Here is an 18,269-nt window from a genome sequence, read left to right on the forward strand (position 1 = left end):
TGGTTCGGAAATTATTGATGTTCGTTCAAGGGGGGACTTACTTTTTTGTTGTGTATAGATTAAAAGTGGAAGCGTTTAGTTTGGGTAAACTTCCCATCCCAAAATGACATGTCACTATTCCATTTGATTGTCATATACTTTTAATGCATGTGCATCAAAATGGTTTTGGTGAGAAGTTTCAACGATTAAAAAATTGTTCCATCGACAAATTTACCCATTTTACATCAAACTTTAATTAAAACAACGGATGCATTAAATTCCTGCGTAATCTTGTCTTGCCTTTTAAAAAGGGTTTCTCAATCATTGGATTAACTTAATATCACAGGATTTGATCTATAGGCCTATAAGATGTCTTCTAATATAAAATCTCTTAATACGTCTAAGTAGGTACTCTAACGAGTTTTGTCAATAATCATAAGAAAAATACCGAATCTGGGATCCATATTTGAATTTAAATCCTAAGTGCCCAACAATGAAAAAATATCACGGGACATTATTGCTTGAATTAATACAATGAGTATTCAAATTAATTTCATATAACATTTTGTATTAATAATTAATAAATATGATATCCTGTTTATTCTTACAAACTATGTTTAGACATTCAATATTCATGACATTGTTTTCCTTTAATACTTGCGCTTCACGCTCGAATTATTTGTTTAGTTCGATCTTCATCCTCTTCGTGATTTCAGTCTGTGCTTAGAATATCCTTTTTTTTCAAACCAGCTATAGGTCCTCACCGTTTGTGGTTAAGGCCAAAAAAGCGACAAAAAGAAGTAAAATAAAAAAGAAGGGCGGCGGAGCAAAGAAAAGGAAAGTAGAGCAAAACCTTTTTGAAGTGATTTCTGATTATGGTAAGATCTATTTAGACTTTATATTACGCGAGTGGGTGTAACGAGCGAGCGGTTTGGAAAGAAATTAAAAGCTGATGTTGTAATACTCTTTTTTTTTGGGGGGGGGAGTTGGGTCAATTAATGATAAAAGGGCATCCTCGGGAAGTGTTGTGAGCGTGGATTGCATGCTCAAACTCTTGGAAAATTTCAATAAAAATTGAAAATAAAACATGTTCAGTTGTTTTACAATAATTACAAAGATGTACATCTAACTAAATGATTAACACTGGCGAGCTGAAATATACTGACCAGAAAAGGATCCTGATAAGGACTGCGTTTAGTAACTTATAAATGAATAGAATACATCGAATATAAATGCGAGTGTGAAGCGCGAGCTAAAAAGATATTCCAGCAGGAACGAAAAACACTCTAAGTGTATCTTTTTGTCAATTTTTTTCATTGTGTGCTACAAATATTATTGTGCCTTTTAAGCAGTGTCCTACAGATGAGCGAAGGCTCGGGAATGATACCCCTCTCCCCCTTCCCCCTCTCAATAAAAATATCATGACCAAGAAAAAAGCGGTAAGGAAATAAAAAGAAAGATAGAAAGTAGAATATGATATTATTGTTTAATATTATGTCAGAATCTACCATAAAATTTGATATTGCAATAAAAAAGTGGGAATATTTGCGTGCTCGCTTCATTCGCTCACAACTTTTTGATACATTTTACCCGATCTATCGTATCGAGTTCCTTCAAAATTGAATACACCAAGGCCATTGAAAGACATGAATTCCTTCCAGTTTGTCCTGTCGAGTATATAATTTAATTTGGTCAAGGAATCGATAACCTGTTGAATGAAAAATGGATTCCATGTCTTTGAACGTACCATGATATTATTTGTTTCACTTAAAAGGATTTGAATAATTACAAGTTTTCCCAATTAATAACGCAAGTCTCCTTGCTTGGATTGACAAAAAGTCTTTTTCTTACCCATGAAGAAAATTTAAAAGGTAAAAGAGCTTTAAGTGAAAAAATAATAATTAAAAGTAAATTAATAAATATGTTAAAAAAAATGAATAATTCTAAAATTATGGCACAGATAATGAAAAGGTTAAGAGAGAGTAAGCTGATTAGGAAGATGTCTGATCATTATTGTTATCATTATATGCTATTTTGATTCAAGCCTTCTTTTTAATCCCATACAAAAACATTCCGTGTTCCCTCAAGCATGAACGAAACTAAATTTTGTTAATAGCATTCGAATGATAAGACCCCAGAGCACATATCAACATCAACACATAGACATTATAATTGGAAACATTTTTTTTCCTTTTTAAATCTGTCCCGGTTTTCTTATACGCACTGTAGTGCAACAAGTGTAATACTAATGCAACCAGTAAGCGTTCAAAATAATTTTAAATGTCCATTTTGGTAACGCCTGCCTAGGAGCGAGAGACTATACACATGGGCGCCGTTTGCTTTTATGAAATAGAACAATTGAGTATGCCCGAACTTCCTGTGCGAGTTTAAGGTAACATGACCAAGGTCAAATGTCATTTAGGGTCAACGTACTTTGATCATATTGGGGTTATTTGTGGAATTGTCATAACTTTAAAAGTTTATGGATCTAGTTCATGAATCTTGAACATAAGAGTAACCATCCGTCCATTAAAATCATGTGTATGTTTCAGGTCACATGATTAAGTCAAAAGGTAATTTAGGGTCAATAAACTTGGGCCGTGTAGGGGTATTTTGTAATTGGCGTCACAACTTTTAACAATTATGGATCTACACATTAAACATATACATAAGGGTTATCAAGTATGTTTTAAAAACGTCTTAGGTCAAAGGATTTGGGTCAAAGATCATGTTGGGTCAATGGAAATATTAATTTATTATCATGCGAAAGCTTTCTTTTGTGAATAATTTTTCAATAGCGGTGTTCAAAGTCAGCACTGTTACAATATCGCATAATGCATGCGAGACAGCCAGATGCATTCGACTTGTTATTACTTTCTGTTAAAAAATGCTTTAATATTCAATATTCATAACATATTTCTTATTTAAATCTACTCATGCTTCAAGCTCGAATTATTTGTTAAGTGAGATTTTTAATCTCTTTGTGATTTCAAACGGTGCTTTTAATGTCCGATTTTCAAATCAGCTAAAAAAGTGAAATAATTATAAAGGTGACCATTTCAAAGTAACCGGAAATTTCTGGCTGTTTTAAAATTGAGATAGGTGAGGCCATTTAATTTTCGATTCGGCCACTTGGTAAATAAAGCGTGACATTTTAGAAGGGACAATTTTATCATATGCTATGCATATCAATGTCACGAATTCTCTTTTCGAAGTACCGATATCCTGTTTATTCTTATTTTCTTCTGCTATTTTACAATATACTTTTTCTCAGGGTGAACTACCCCTTTAACGTTTGGCACTGAGTCCTAGTATAAACAAACTGCATATGAATGTGACTCCTTAAAGCGAATGACTTGAAAAATATACAAGAAGAAATAAAAAAATATATATAATATGTATAAGATTTGATAACAAAAAAGCGTAGTAGGTGTACGTTGATCCCTTATGGCATGTGACTTATATTTGAAAGGGGAAATTGGGTGAGGGCAAAAGAAATTCGAGTGATGCTGTTGCATACCATTGGGGTAGTCCAACCGCATTCACGAGTCTAACTAAAGATAACTACGTTCTTAGAAAATGTTACGTTAAAATATGAGCCCCCGAAAAGCTGGTAAAAAGATAAGTTTAGCGGTTAAAACACATGTGAAGAATATTTAGTAGACTCATACAAAAGGTTAGTTTACTTCGACACAACCCATGCTCACCTCAATACCAAAAGTTGTTTTGAAGTTGAAAGACCAGCCATCGAGAAATCTATAAATTAAAGAGGAATGGCGATTGATGACAACATTATGATAAACATACCTGCCGTCGGAAACTTAACGATACAACTTTAGAACTGTTTAAGTGTACTATCAACAAATGCCCAATAGAAATCCCTCATATCAAAAATTACCATTTTAATAGATCCCAAACCATGTTTATATCAAGGGAAAAGATGACCCGTTGGCCCCTCGAATGCAAACCTCATTCAAACCTTGAGGTCAAACGTTTCAATCGTCATAATGACACAGAATGTGCACAATGCACTCTATTTTTATAAGTCCACGGTTTTATCCTGCAATCGATATGTAAGCTAGTACTATTGGAATTTTACTTAACAATTTTATAATTTGCTTATTCTTGATAGCTGTCTAAATTTTTATTTAATCTCCACTTCACCTAAGAAACCAACTATTCGTTTCCCTACCACTTGGAAATTACATGCTTGGAATGTACAACATTACATTTCTTTGCATTTATCGTCTAGAAAATAACAACTCACTCTAGTTGTAGATAAGTCCATGATGCCAAATATGCCAACGACTCGAGGAGCTCAAGACAACCTTCTTCATTCTTTTCTCCAGATCCATCCAATTTAATTATTTTTATGCCATCGGTATGTTTTTCGAACAGCAGACCTGGTCTTATCACATTACGCGAAGGGAGTGATAGTGGAATGCAACGAAGAATGATCCGTTCGAGACTCTGTCCTCCTGTTTGCCGAAGACCAGCCGTAATCTGAAGTATGTCTCCCTCTGCATCATCCATAGTGATATCAATATTAACTAAACCAGGGAGAGATGAGATCAGACCTTTATAGCATCGTGACGTCACTTTCTCAGCTGATAGCTTTGTGACTGATGAAAGCTCAATCGAAGATGAAGGGAAACTGAGAGATGAGTCTGAAATGTATAGATGGTTCAGTGAGTTGAAGGATCTCAGACAGGACCACAACCTGGTAGTCGTCTCTTTAGAAAGGTTACATTTACTACTCTAAAGATGACAAAATGAAAAGAAAATTCATGGAAACGATAATAAAGCTAATATGATATTAAATAGTCCTAAATAATGAAACGTATTACACTAGGAATTATTATTATTTGTGGAGCGTTGTGGCCCAGTGGTTTAGTATTCGGGCTTTTAAACAGAGGGTCGTGGGTTCAAATCCCAGCCATGGCGTAATTTCCTTCAGCAAGAAATTTATCCATATTGTGCCGCACTCGACCCAGTTGAAGTGAATGGGTACCCGGTAGGATTCATTCCTTGAACGCTTTAGCGCCGAATATGGCGGTTCAGCTACAGCCGGGGTAATAATATGATACCAAGTATCAAAGCGCAGTTGAGTGTATGCACATAGTAACTGCGCTATATAAATGGACATATTATTATTATTTACAACTTATAGAGGGTAATCCTTCTGGTATTGTAAAAAAATGGATGGTACATTTAAATATATGTTTATTTTCTCGGTCGCTACGCCCGGGCGCCCCCCCCCCCCCCCCCGCCTTCCCCGCTTGATATTTATGAATATTTTTGGGCCAAGAGGCAGGGATTACCTGCTTAGTCACATCAATATAGTCTCCCACGTACAGGTATGGGGTTAACGACTTACCATCTCCATTGTATTTTGTATCAACATCGGAAATTGCTCAAGCCCCTTTGAGCCCTACCAAGGGTTTGGGGTCTATAACCGCACCTGAGTAGGCAAACTAAAATGAACCAAGATGACATAACCTGAGTAGTCAACCCTGATTTCATCTTAGTTCTTCTCGACTTCATGCGACAGGCCAAAAGCGCCTAGACTTCGGTGACACCATTCTTCAGCAGACTTCGTGGATCTCCGATAACCTTCGACACAAGTCATTCTACGTCATCGGTCTTCAAGGTCATCGGATAACAACTATTTTGGTCAACATGTCATTTTTTCATCGACATCTTACGGACTCCGTCCATGATTAATCAGGGAAGTCCTTTAATTCAATAAACCCTTAATATTGTCCGGACAAGTTATTATTTCTCCCATCCACTACTGACATATATATTTTTATATTCTAAATCTGAAATTCTAAATTGATAAAATCAAACTTATTTTTTTAGATCTTTTGAAAGTCAATATCATGTACTTGTGAATTTATGTATATATCTATTGTTGAAATTTTCATGAAAATGAATCGCACTTGGAGCGAAATGATATAGTAGTAATACACAACTTTAAACCGGAATGATTATTGTGCAGTAGGTAAGCAAAAACCAGGCTAGATCCTGACACCTACACTTCACACCTTGCAAGATGGCGACAAGGACCCCACAATCCTGTCTCAGTACTCCCATACCTTGTTCACACTGGCATTTTAAGCTAGACCAGTTGTAATTTTCTGGAGAGGTGTTTTTAAATGTTGTTTTCATAGGGTAATTTACAGTAACCTTTCAATTTAGATAGTCTGAGCAAACAAAGCATACTTACACAACCGAGAAGATGCGTTGAAGCAAGTGAGCTACATTAAAAAGGGAAGAAAACAACAAAATAATCATTTGGCGCTTGTCCTTTTGGCAGTATTTGAAAAAGAAAAAAAATGACTCTGTCATTGATATTTTACAATTTTTGGCCTTTGACTCGAGTGTTGCACCGTGCAGGTGCAAATGAATGCGAGTTGACTAGATACGAAAGGGGTTCGCTCCACTCCCCATCACAGGCGCAATTACCCTTATTTCCATTCTTCCTTATCGCTTTGTTTTTCACTAGAGCTATAAACTTCGTCATCAATAACTTCTTCGCCAACATTTGTTTCGAAATTCAAATCTAGATGTTAATTTCGGGTTTTCTTCCATTTCACGATCGAAGTACATAGCGACAGTGTAGAAAGATTGCACGTTCACTAGCATTCGCAACAGGTATTGCACGAAAGTGGAGCCTGACATAGGAGAGCTAATCAAATCTCTGGTACCATCATACACGTCATCAAATTCGAGTCAATTGCGAGGCATATTTCGGCGGGCCAAATAGCGCTTTTTAATTCGCGATTTCCACCTTATGAATTATTTTCAAATGACCTATTGATAAATACCCGAATCATTACATAATTTACACTGAAATATGTTCATAATCAATATATCTCTCATTTAATTATTCATGAATCATATTTTATTGGTTTAATTCCAATTCGTCTAATGCCAATTCGTCCATCTCGTCTACTATCATTTGGTCTACTGACCACATGGTCTACTTTCATTTAGTATGTCATTCTGTCTAATAACCAGTTTGTCCAATAGCTATTTAATTCATATACCATTTTGTCCAATTAAACTTAAAGTGTTAATTGCTCAAAATGAATGCAAAGAAAATAGGTATGATACCAACTGGTTATTTTCTAGTCGAAGTGGTACAAGATGATCAAGTGATTAGACGAATTGATGATTGGACCAACAATGTTAATTGGTGCAAACGGTTGTTATACAAAATATTGACGGACGGAATGGCATTAGACCAAATGAAGATAGACCATGTAGTCTGGTCTGACAAAAGCATGATTTCTTTCTCCAGACCCCTGTTTATGATTAAAAATTAAAACTAGGATATGTTCAAAAAATCTGGCTGCAGGAACAAAACAAATATGGGTAAAATGTCAAAATTTGTGATTCCTAATTGGATTGATTCATAGACTAGTGCCAGTACAAAACTCAATAGCAGTGTAATTCTTTGCATTCACTTAGTTCTTGAATTCAGACGCTTTTTAACAGATGTTCTGTTTTTCCTGTAATCTCAATGCACCAAATATCTGAATGTAGATTCATAAACAAGCTGAAAGGGTGGTACAGGGGGTTGAATGTTTGTGTGTGTGTGTATTGGTATGGGGGTAAAGATGTGCAAGACACATGTTTTTGCATGTGTTGGACATTGTGTTGCCACGGTAACAGTAAATTATGACATAAAATTGGTAAAAATCTTGCAGTTAGAACTCCTTTTGTTTTTAACTATTTCCTTGAAATTGTGCACACACAATTGGCTTCAGGTGACGATGTGCAAGACACAATTTTTGTGCGTGTTTCAGAAATTGTGTTGCCATGGTAACATCATATTACATGGCAAAATTTAGGTTCAAACCTTGCAATTTGAACTCATGAATTGTGGCTCACTCAATGGCATTGAGGTAAAGATACGCAAGAACCATTTTTTTTTCATTTGTCAGAGAGTGCATACCATGGTAGCCACATACCATAGCCAGAACGGCAGGAAAACTATTTGTGGATCTTACTACTTCTCAGTTTTAGCAAGTGCTCTTAAAAGTTCAAAGATGGCACAAATATTCATTTTGGGTAAAGATTCATATTAAATGTTAAAGGGGAAATCAGCCTTGGTCATAAAATATTGTGTTGGAAAGGGGAAAAATAAGTAAAACAGATACTGTAATGTAATGTGGGGCAAAACCAACACATGTAACTAATAACAGACCGGTAAACCCTTTTCAATATCGACACTCGCAAGAGGAAGGGTAGGGAGAGAGGAAATATCATATTAATATAAAACTTCAAAACAACGTCTGCACCGTCCCGAGTTTTCAAATTAGCGCGCTATTTCTGATCCGGCAAATTATCCCGATCTGAAAAATCTCGAGATTGTTTGTAATGCAGACGCAATTATCGCGCTAGTTCGTAGGATTAATCTCGAGATTGCAATCCCAAGTCAACTCGGATTTATTTGCAAAATAGCGCGCTATTTACGAATTATCGCGCTAATTCGTAGGTGCAGACGCACTCGGGTTTGGACTCGGGTTAATTTATTCATGACCTTCAGTCCATAATGCAATTCGCGTTCCATTTCCGCCTTGGTAAAAACATAAACAGCGATTATACCGAACGCATGCGAAAGTCAACTTTATCATAGCGTTGATCAATTCCCCAATCAGCAACGATGGTGTCAAGCCCCCCGTGAATGGATTTTGGGAGAGACCAGACCGATGGGGGAGGCGCTCATTATCGACGATGGTCATAGTCAATAACAATACTGACAGCATTGTCGTCTTAGTCCTTCGCAAAATGTGAGCAAATAGCATTTCTTTCCTCCCCCCCCCCCCCCCTCTCTCTCTCTCTCCCCCTCTGTCGTTGCCTCGGAGTCCGCCATCATATTAAACGAAGAATACTTCACTCGCTTATAATTATAGCGCGGCTGAGCTGAGAGGATTGTTGCATAACAACGGTCGAATTCGGCGAAAGATTACATGTACTTGATTGCATATCGCGGGAAGTTATTCAAAAGCGCGGGCCGTTGAAACTCCAAGATCGAAAGTGCGCATGCTCGGAATATCGGGCTTGTTGCCTCGCTCGAGCAAGAATCGCTCTTCGTGCGATGGTGGAGACGGGGTTTCTTGAATCTCGAGATTAATCGCGAAGAAGGCTGATCGGGCTAAAATCTCGAGATTGAGCAAACTCGGGATGGTGCAGCACCGCCTTTAAGAGATCTATTACCACTCTGGACTTTTAATGCAAAAAGGACTAAATCCAAAAATATGTACAAAATTAATATAAAACATAAACAGTCTGCAGGATTATTTTAACTGGCATTTTTTTAAAAGAAAAATCATAATTTTGAAGCAAAGAAAATACTTTTTGAATGGAAACATTGATTTAGGTGAAATAATGAAAGGCAGCGTTTTATGAAGATTGAGCATAGAGCATATAGCATTGAGTATATTTTTCACCCCCATCAGTTTGATGAACATGGTGAATGTCCAACAAAACATGCAAGAAAATGCCAAATGATATAAATGGATCTAGTCCCTTTTGCATGTTAGCTCTTCATAATTATATTTGAATGATGAAACAACGACTTTATCCAAGACAATATATATATATATATATATCTATATATATATATGTTTAAACAACAAAAAACGAAAAGGAATATATAATTGAACCAAGCAAATTAACAGGAATACATAGAGAGAGTCCACGACACCCATCGAGACTTCCTCACGTTTTTGTTTAACTTTAGCCATATTTAACGCATGGAGTACATTAAGATCTGAATTGAACATAAAATGCGGATAAGGGAAGGGAGGGGTAGAAAGTAGATGGGGTTTAGTTAATGAGATAAAAGAAATACTTACGTAGAATGAATGTAGGCAAGTTGTGTCGTCTTGACAAACAGGTCAACCATGGTGTCTCCGTATCTGCCCATATCCCCAGAAACAGATAGTAGGTGCTGATTCCGAGATTGGTCTTCAAATAGAAGAGCAAGCCCTCCAGATTTCAATCTCAAATTGACTTCACCCAATGACTGTGACACGCATTGTTGAAGTGTCACATTCATATCGTGTTGACGATATAATTTTTCTTTCATACGCTTGGCATCGCTTGTTATTTCAAAAGTGCTGCTCGTATCTTCGATTGCGATTGATACATTAAGTTCCCTTGCATTAGGTAGAGACGAGAGTACGCTTTTGTAAGAGCTAGGCGTCATTCTCTCGCCTGACAAATGAGTAAATGAGGAGAGCGTAGGAAGAGATGATGGGAAACTTAGAGAAGAGTCTGTGATGTTGATGGTATTTAAACTGGGAAATAATGTGAGACAGGACCACATTCGTCTTGTCACATCAGTCGTAAGCACAGACTCCGTGAACCTCATTGTTTTTACCTAGTGTGAGGGGAGAGGGAGAAGAAAACACATGTTGATGAGCATGGTAATATTGAGGGAGAAGGCAACACATTGAGAGTAAGGAAATGATCTTAAAATTGTTTTCTTTGTTGAAAAGAGGAATGTATATTGGTCTTTATATACCTCACGTTGCAGTCGCTTGGGAAGATTTCGCAGCCCAACGACAGTGTAGATAGTTGGTGACTTCAAAATGATACCCTGTGCAGTGACGCATCTTTGAACCAACGAAGACATGTCTCCTCCACTTTCCTTGGACTCTGATGAACAGTCAAGTAGAATGCGATACCGTTCGTTCTCTTCCAATGCTCGTTTGCAAGGAGTGCCTCCATTATTCGTATTCCTAGGTGCCTGTGTGTGCCAGCAGCAAATCGGATGAGTTGCTCATAGTCTCCGATGTTTGAATCAATCTTCCACAATATTCGGTCTAACTTAGATACTCTTAACCGGAATAGTATGCGCCATGTTTCACTAGCTATGAATTTGCCCGCCGAATGTTCTTGTGCTAATTTGTGATAAAATTCAATTTGAGTGGAAGTGGTCTCGTCTGACTGAGGAAGGTTTGTGATTGGCACTGTCGTCTTGGATACTATTCCGAGATCGCATGCCTTATCAAGGATACCAGGAACTCTACGGAAATCTTGGGGCGTGAAGATTAGTTTTTTTGCATCATCGAGTAGACCGTAGAGCGCAACTCTCCCAATTTCGTTAACTATTCCTTCTAAGTTTTTGTTAGTGAATGTTAACCCTGAGCGAGCATTTGCATGGTGCATTAGAAATTTATTCACGCTGTCAAACAAATCTGTTTGGGTACTGACATCACTGCCTAGTTGATCTTCACTCCACAGGTGACAGATCATAAGACAAAAGAGGGGTGTTTTTACAAGTTCATCGATGAGGGGTTGGTCGTTGAGGTATTCTTTCAGCTTATCCCTCTTTTCATCGCTCGAAGACAGTGTGAAGAATCTGCCGATGTACTCTCTTGAACTCTCCATTGAAAATCCTTCGATCCACATCTTAGTGTATACCCTTGGAAGGTCATCTTGATTGAAGTAGCTTTCTAGATGAGGGCGTGTTGTTATAAGCACGCGACATTGTGGAAACTCGTCACATCGAATGACGCTGACAATATTGTTCAGTGAAGAAATACCGGCATATTCATCCAGTCCGTCAAGTATGATGTGACAGATCTGTTGATTTTCACGGATGAAACTCTCTATAGGCGGTGCTGCACCATCCCGAGTTTGCTCAATCTCGAGATTTTAGCCCGATCAGCCCTCTTCGCGATTAATCTCGAGATTCAAGAAACCCCGTCTCCACCATCGCACGAAGAGCGATTCTTGCTCGAGCGAGGCAACAAGCCCGATATTCCGAGCATGCGCACTTTCGATCTTGGAGTTTCAACGGCCCGCGCTTTTGAATAACTTCCCGCGATATGCAATCAAGTACATGTACTCTTTCGCCGAATTCGACCGTTGTTATGCAACAATCCTCTCAGCTCAGCCGCGCTATAATTATAAGCGAGTGAAGTATTCTTCGTTTAATATGATGGCGGACTCCGAGGCAACGACAGAGTTGGAGAGAGAGGGGGGGGGGGAAAGAAATGCTATTTGCTCACATTTTGCGAAGGAATAAGACGACAATGCTGTCAGTATTGTTATTGACTATGACCATCGTCGATAATGAGCGCCTCCCCCATCGGTCTGGTCTCTCCCAAAATCCATTCACGGGGGGCTTGACACCATCGTTGCTGATTGGGGAATTGATGAACGCTATGATAAAGTTGACTTTCGCATGCGTTCGGTATAATCGCTGTTTATGTTTTTACCAAGGCAGAAATGGAACGCGAATTGCATTATGGACTGAAGGTCATGAATAAATTAACCCGAGTCCAAACCCGAGTGCGTCTGCACCTACGAATTAGCGCGATAATTCGTAAATAGCGCGCTATTTTGCAAATAAACCCGAGTTGACTTGGGATTGCAATCTCGAGATTAATCCTACGAACTAGCGCGATAATTGCGTCTGCATTACAAACAATCTCGAGATTTTTCAGATCGGGATAATTTGCCGGATCAGAAATAGCGCGCTAATTTGAAAACTCGGGATGGTGCAGACGGCCCTTATACCGTCCGATGTGAGATCATGGACGTCGCTTAAAAGCTGAGTTTTGATGGCTTCCCAATCGATGTCTTGTGGCTTGTGTTGCGAAATTTAACCACAAATAGTAGTGGCAACTGCTCCAATGCCGATTCATTTTCTTCTTGGGCCCAGTCATACGCCATCTTTGCAACAGCTGTTGTCTTCCCTACTCCAGCTGGAGCTGATATAAGGATTCGAGATGGTAGTCTCCCATTTACTTTGGTAGAAAATATCTTATCAACAGATCCCTCAAGTTCTTCTTTCTTTTTGGTATCTCTTCCACTCGAGTCTTTCCTCATCATTGTTACAACCGTATGCAAATCTTTTAGCTCAGCGTAATCCGATTTATCCCAGGGCCTCAGTTGAATTTTACACAGTTTATCGAGGTACCTGTGTCTCAGCTTCTCACGACATTGTCCCACAGTCAGTGATTCCGAGATCTTCTTGCCGAATATATCTGAATGAAAAATAACGTGATACGTTAATATACAGTGCGTCCTAGATTTTTTTTACCGGGATTTAGTGTAATTTTTTGCTATCATGACCATGGATTTGTTTCATGAAATGTACATGAGCAAAAAGCTTTGACTTTTTTCTTTCATCTAAAGCCAATCTCAACGGTGCATAATGATGCAACTCTGCATGCATGACTGAGTTATAACAATTGAAAGCGGGCTTACAAAAATATCATGTGCACGAGCAAATTGCGATTTTGAGTTAGTTTTTAGGCTTTAAATGCTGTCTATTCGGAAAACAAAAGATCATAGGTAAGATATCTTTCAATTCATATGATAAAATAGGGGCCACCCTTACAAGAACCAAAGTTTCCCTCATACCATTACTACGGCAGGAGTTTGTCTCATGTTCTGCCTCCTCAACGGCGACCCGAAATGGCAGAACAGAGGGCCGCGCACCGGTGCCCTCGACTTTCAATTATCAAGCCACCGCTTTCCCCGGACAGCTGATGTCCAAGCTACCGTTAATAATCAGTCGGTAATTCTGTAGCCAAGCCCAACCAAGCCATAAGCCCTCAGTTCACTTAAAAAGTTAGTTTTCAGGCTCGACAACCCAGCCAATTCAATAATCAAAGAGTTAATGATCAATAAACCATGCCAGCCTGCGGAATGGATAGTCAATAATCAAGCACAATCAACAAGATATTCAATGAGCAACCTCATGCGGTCAACAAATGGACGAAACATATACTCTTAGATTTAGATTTATTCATTTTCCGTTCACAAAGCAAGCACAACAAAATCAAACAATACATAGTCAAATTTAAAGTACAACATCAATCGAAATAAGGTATAAACAATGAGAACTAATGCAAATTAAAGTAACTTTGACTATAATAACTATATAAAACAGAACGGAGGGGCTTGCCAAGAAAAGCGAAGCTTGTATGGGAGGCAAGCCCCGTAACTTAGTTTCTATACGTATATTACAAAACTATAGTATAAAGGAGAGACGGAAGACAGTTTAAAAGGAGGCTATACAAAATATCGAAGGTAACAACGAAAGAGTGAACCAAATTAGAATAAATGATACTAGTAATAACAATAAAAATAATAAAAAAATAACAACATGGTTACAATAATTGTGATTATGAGGGAGGAACAGAGAGACAAATGTAGGGAGAGAGAAAGGGTGTGCAGGTACAATTGGAGGTGCAAAGAGGAGCATGGCAGGTGCGGAAACAGGTCGGCAGGCAAGTTGTAAGCTGGGAGATAAAAAAAAGCTTTTTTTTGTATATGGTTTTGGGTTTATGGTAGATTGACTTGTTTGTGTAAAGTATTGGCAAATAAGCATCTTTTTAAGGTTATGTTTAAAAATTGCGATGCTTGGGGATTCCTTGAAGGCGTTGGGCAAAGAATAACTATTATTCGTATATATCTCCAAGGGGTTACAAATAACGCTAGAATCAATTGGATATCGGTCAATCATTCTCAATTCTAATAAACCATATACAAGCTTGACATGGCATCCTACTCAACCTTAATCAATGGCGCTAACCTTCCATGACCTCTCCTTGCTTATTCAATTCCCCCTGCTAGTGAATGCTGTTTCGTAAATTTAAGCCCTCGTTGCACTATAAAAGCAACTCATGCAACGGGAGCCCTAATTATTTCCACGACAAGTAGGTCCAGGGTAAAAAAAAGATAAAACTCAATGAGAAGAAACTCTGGGAAACCTTTGGATCTCGGCGAAGCAAATATCGGCGGAGCAAGTGTCGACAGAGGAACTGTCGGCGGAGCAATTGTCCGGAGCAATTATAATAGTTAATTAAAAAATAATGTAAATGCATAATAGTTTTGACAGGCTTAGTTGAATGAAAGATTCAGTTTTCTTAAAAATCAAGCATCAGTTTGAGATACAAAATTGTCAAAATTACTACTCTTTCAACACTGAATTCATATATTGCCATAGAATCCAGCCCCCCAAAAAATGCTATCAGTGTCATTCTAAATGACAAATGATTTTCCTTTCCCGGCTCCAATAGCATTCACCGTTATAGCCCACTGTGCGTTGCTTTGTCGTGAAAACATGCTTCTTTTCAACGATCCGTCGAATAAGTAGTAATCGAGCGTGTTTTAGGCTACTTGCTATACCATGCGTCATCATGATTAACGCATGATGTCCCATTTGAAAAAAGAAAAAAAATGATATTTAATTTATGAATTTTGTTTTCCCAATAGACAAAATGAAAAGCCATAAAAACTAACTCAAAGTCGAAACTTGCTCGACGTGCAAATTGACATTTTGTAACACCACTTTCCATTTTCTAAATCAGTCTTGTGTGCATTATGAATGTTGAAATTTAATTCAAATGAAAGAAGAGAAGCATATATTTTCGTTCATGTAGTGAGTACCATGTTCAATAAAGCAACAAACATATTAGAATAACGGAAACGAAGTCGTCGTGTCTTCCTATGATTGTTCAAGTAGTGAATTTAAAAATGGGAAAAGAAGAAAATATAAAGGAAAGTGGAGAGAACTAAATAAAAAGAAAGGTATGTGTCATGCAATTCACTCGCTCTGGCGCTGCACGTTGTAATGAAATGTATTTCAGCATTCTAAAAACATCCAAACGTATTTCACCAGTGGACGAACGTGAGTAGTCATTGTGTTGAGTTGAATTTTGGTCAACAAGTACTACATCCAAGTGGAAGACCTACGAAGACTCCCTAAAAACCTCTGACTGCAATTCCTAGATACCTTACACCTAATTCGATCGAATGACAGCAATTTGATATCGGATGTTGTGTCGATTAACAGTTTAGTAAAATCACGCGAAATCGTCATTACGCAAACAAGTAATAAAATGAGGTCACCACAGTGAATCGATTACAGCGAGACCGCTGCACACTGTCCATGGTTGACAGAGATTTGCACGCAAACCCTACGAGAAACAAGCGAGAGCGAACGATTCCACGAGCTCTTCCCTCTTCTTTCCCTTCCCGGCGATTTGTCCCAAAGCAAAAGGATTTCTGCAAACAACAATACTTTGTTTTTTAACATTATTAGCATCCGTTTTATCCCCGCCGATTAGATTTTTACCGTGGCATTTTTTTATAAATTAGCAAAATAACATGTACATCACTTTTGCCAAGCTGACGAAAACGACCTGTAGGCGTTTGAGACAGCCGTCATTCACGTAAACTTTTGTATCCGATATGTGAACTTTCATTCTACACGAAGTGTAGGCCTACTGGGGTGTACTGGTATGCACACAACGTCGTACAGCGATAAAATATTCAGAGGTGATAGCAACGGGAGCATAAGATTGGCATATACAATAAAAACAGTAAAAACCATATAGAAAATGATGAGTCCTTGATATAGTTCACTTACACAACCGACACAGTGAAGGAATTATCAGGATCATCAATTACAAAAAAGATGAACATGATGAAATTATAAAACTTACATGACTTGTCCAATATCACATTAATCGTAATATCCCTTATTTTTCCTTTGGCTATATAGTGACTGTTTAGTGCAGAAAAGGGGGAAACGTTGGCTGGTTGTATGGTCCCGCAGTCAGTTAGCATGCATGTTTTGTAGCCCCACATTCACAATGATCACGATGGTCAGAGACCAATTTCCCTCATTCATCTCAATTCTCTCTTATCATGCTTATCATTACATGTATCATGTGTATACCAGGGAGATAGTGTGTGCATGCAAATGACCGTGTGCATGCAAGGAAAGATAGCCGAGGTATAGGCCTTAGTTTGTGTGTAAGTTCATTTGGCATGCTGGGTCGGCTCTTCGGTCAAGAGTGCCGGTGTTGTGTGCATCATCGCACGGTGCAAGCTTATGTGTCAAATACGCGCGAAACGACTAATAACAGGCTACAAAAATCACTCGACCATGAGAACTCGGTGTGCGAAGATTACGTAACTTTCACCAAAATTAAGGCTACACCGTAATGACGATTTTGTGTTATTTTACTACACTGATAAAAGGAAGGAATGGAAACAATTTTAATGATAGATATGTACCTGGAGTACTTGAAACCCCCTCGAGATGAGTTTTAGCAAGCATGACTAGACGAGCATCAATGAGAGCTTGATTCAGCCTGGGATGCTGGTCGGCAGGCTCCACGGTCTGTCTCCAGTCAAACAGCATGTCACGTGTTCCCCTGCACGTGACCCGTCCTTCTAGTCTGTTGGTCTCTGTGTATCTTCTGATAGCTGCATGATTGAATCCAAGTGATCGTCCTAAGCCCTCCATCTGTTCACCTGTCTCGATTTCTTCAGCCAACTTAGAGAGAAGATCATCGGTAGTTCCACAATGAGTCGCCATCATCCCTATGATAATAGATACATTTCAATTATTTGATCTGCCATTGATACACTACAAGACTTATATATCTATATCAGGGAGAAATAAAATTGGCTTCTGATTAAACAAAAAGAAAATGGGAATGACTACTTCTGAATACACATTCCTATCTATAATTTTCTGCATGACAGCAAAAGGAGCGTAAAGAAATAATTCATAAGGAAAATATGGGACAAACAGAAATACAAACTAAGCGTTCCCGTGAGGAATCTTAAATTCATTATTTAATATCCCCATTTCAAACGTTTTACGATTGCCAATTTATGATATGATATATGATTTTAAAATACAGGGCAGTTCCAAACATTGCGTTTTAACTATCTGATTCAATTATCATAAAAGGGGCGCTTCCATTGTTCTCCGTGTCAATACACCAATATATGGGAAAATGCAATGCATGCAAAAAGAAATAACAGATGTAAACAAATGGTAATAAATGGCAAAAAATACGACCCCTGTTAATCTGTGTTTGTATTTCAGAAACCCGTTGCAGAAAAATAGTCATCGTGGTAACCTTGCCATCCAAATGTAACTACCATGGTAACGCTGCTCATCAACCAATCAAAATCAAGGATTCCATACAAGTTACCATTGGATGGCAAAATTACCGCAAAGGTATAATCCTTTATGCAACGGGGAGCGGGACAACACCCCACATTCGTTTAGGACATTAATTGTATACATAACACAAAAAAATTGTGCAAAAGTTACTATTGATCGAACCTGATACCCTTGAACGTAACTTAGAGTACCTTTTTTGTATGAAGGGTAGGTGTAGAGTTGGGCAGTTCATTCAATTACATCTAGCAAAGCCTAGAGCGGCTGTACATGGGTTCCTTTACAGGCTCGGGTCTGTGGGTTTCAGCCCCCTCCACTTTTTTGTTTA

General features: G+C 38.2%; 1 pseudogene; it reads right to left on the minus strand.

Annotated features, from left to right (window-relative positions):
- Positions 1-4,242: 4,242 nt before the first annotated feature.
- Positions 4,243-17,344, minus strand: LOC121417756 (annotated as a pseudogene).
- Between the last annotated feature and the right edge of the window lie 925 nt (positions 17,345-18,269).

Source organism: Lytechinus variegatus, chromosome 6 (genome assembly GCF_018143015.1).
Source record: "Lytechinus variegatus isolate NC3 chromosome 6, Lvar_3.0, whole genome shotgun sequence".
Taxonomy (NCBI): domain Eukaryota; kingdom Metazoa; phylum Echinodermata; class Echinoidea; order Temnopleuroida; family Toxopneustidae; genus Lytechinus; species Lytechinus variegatus.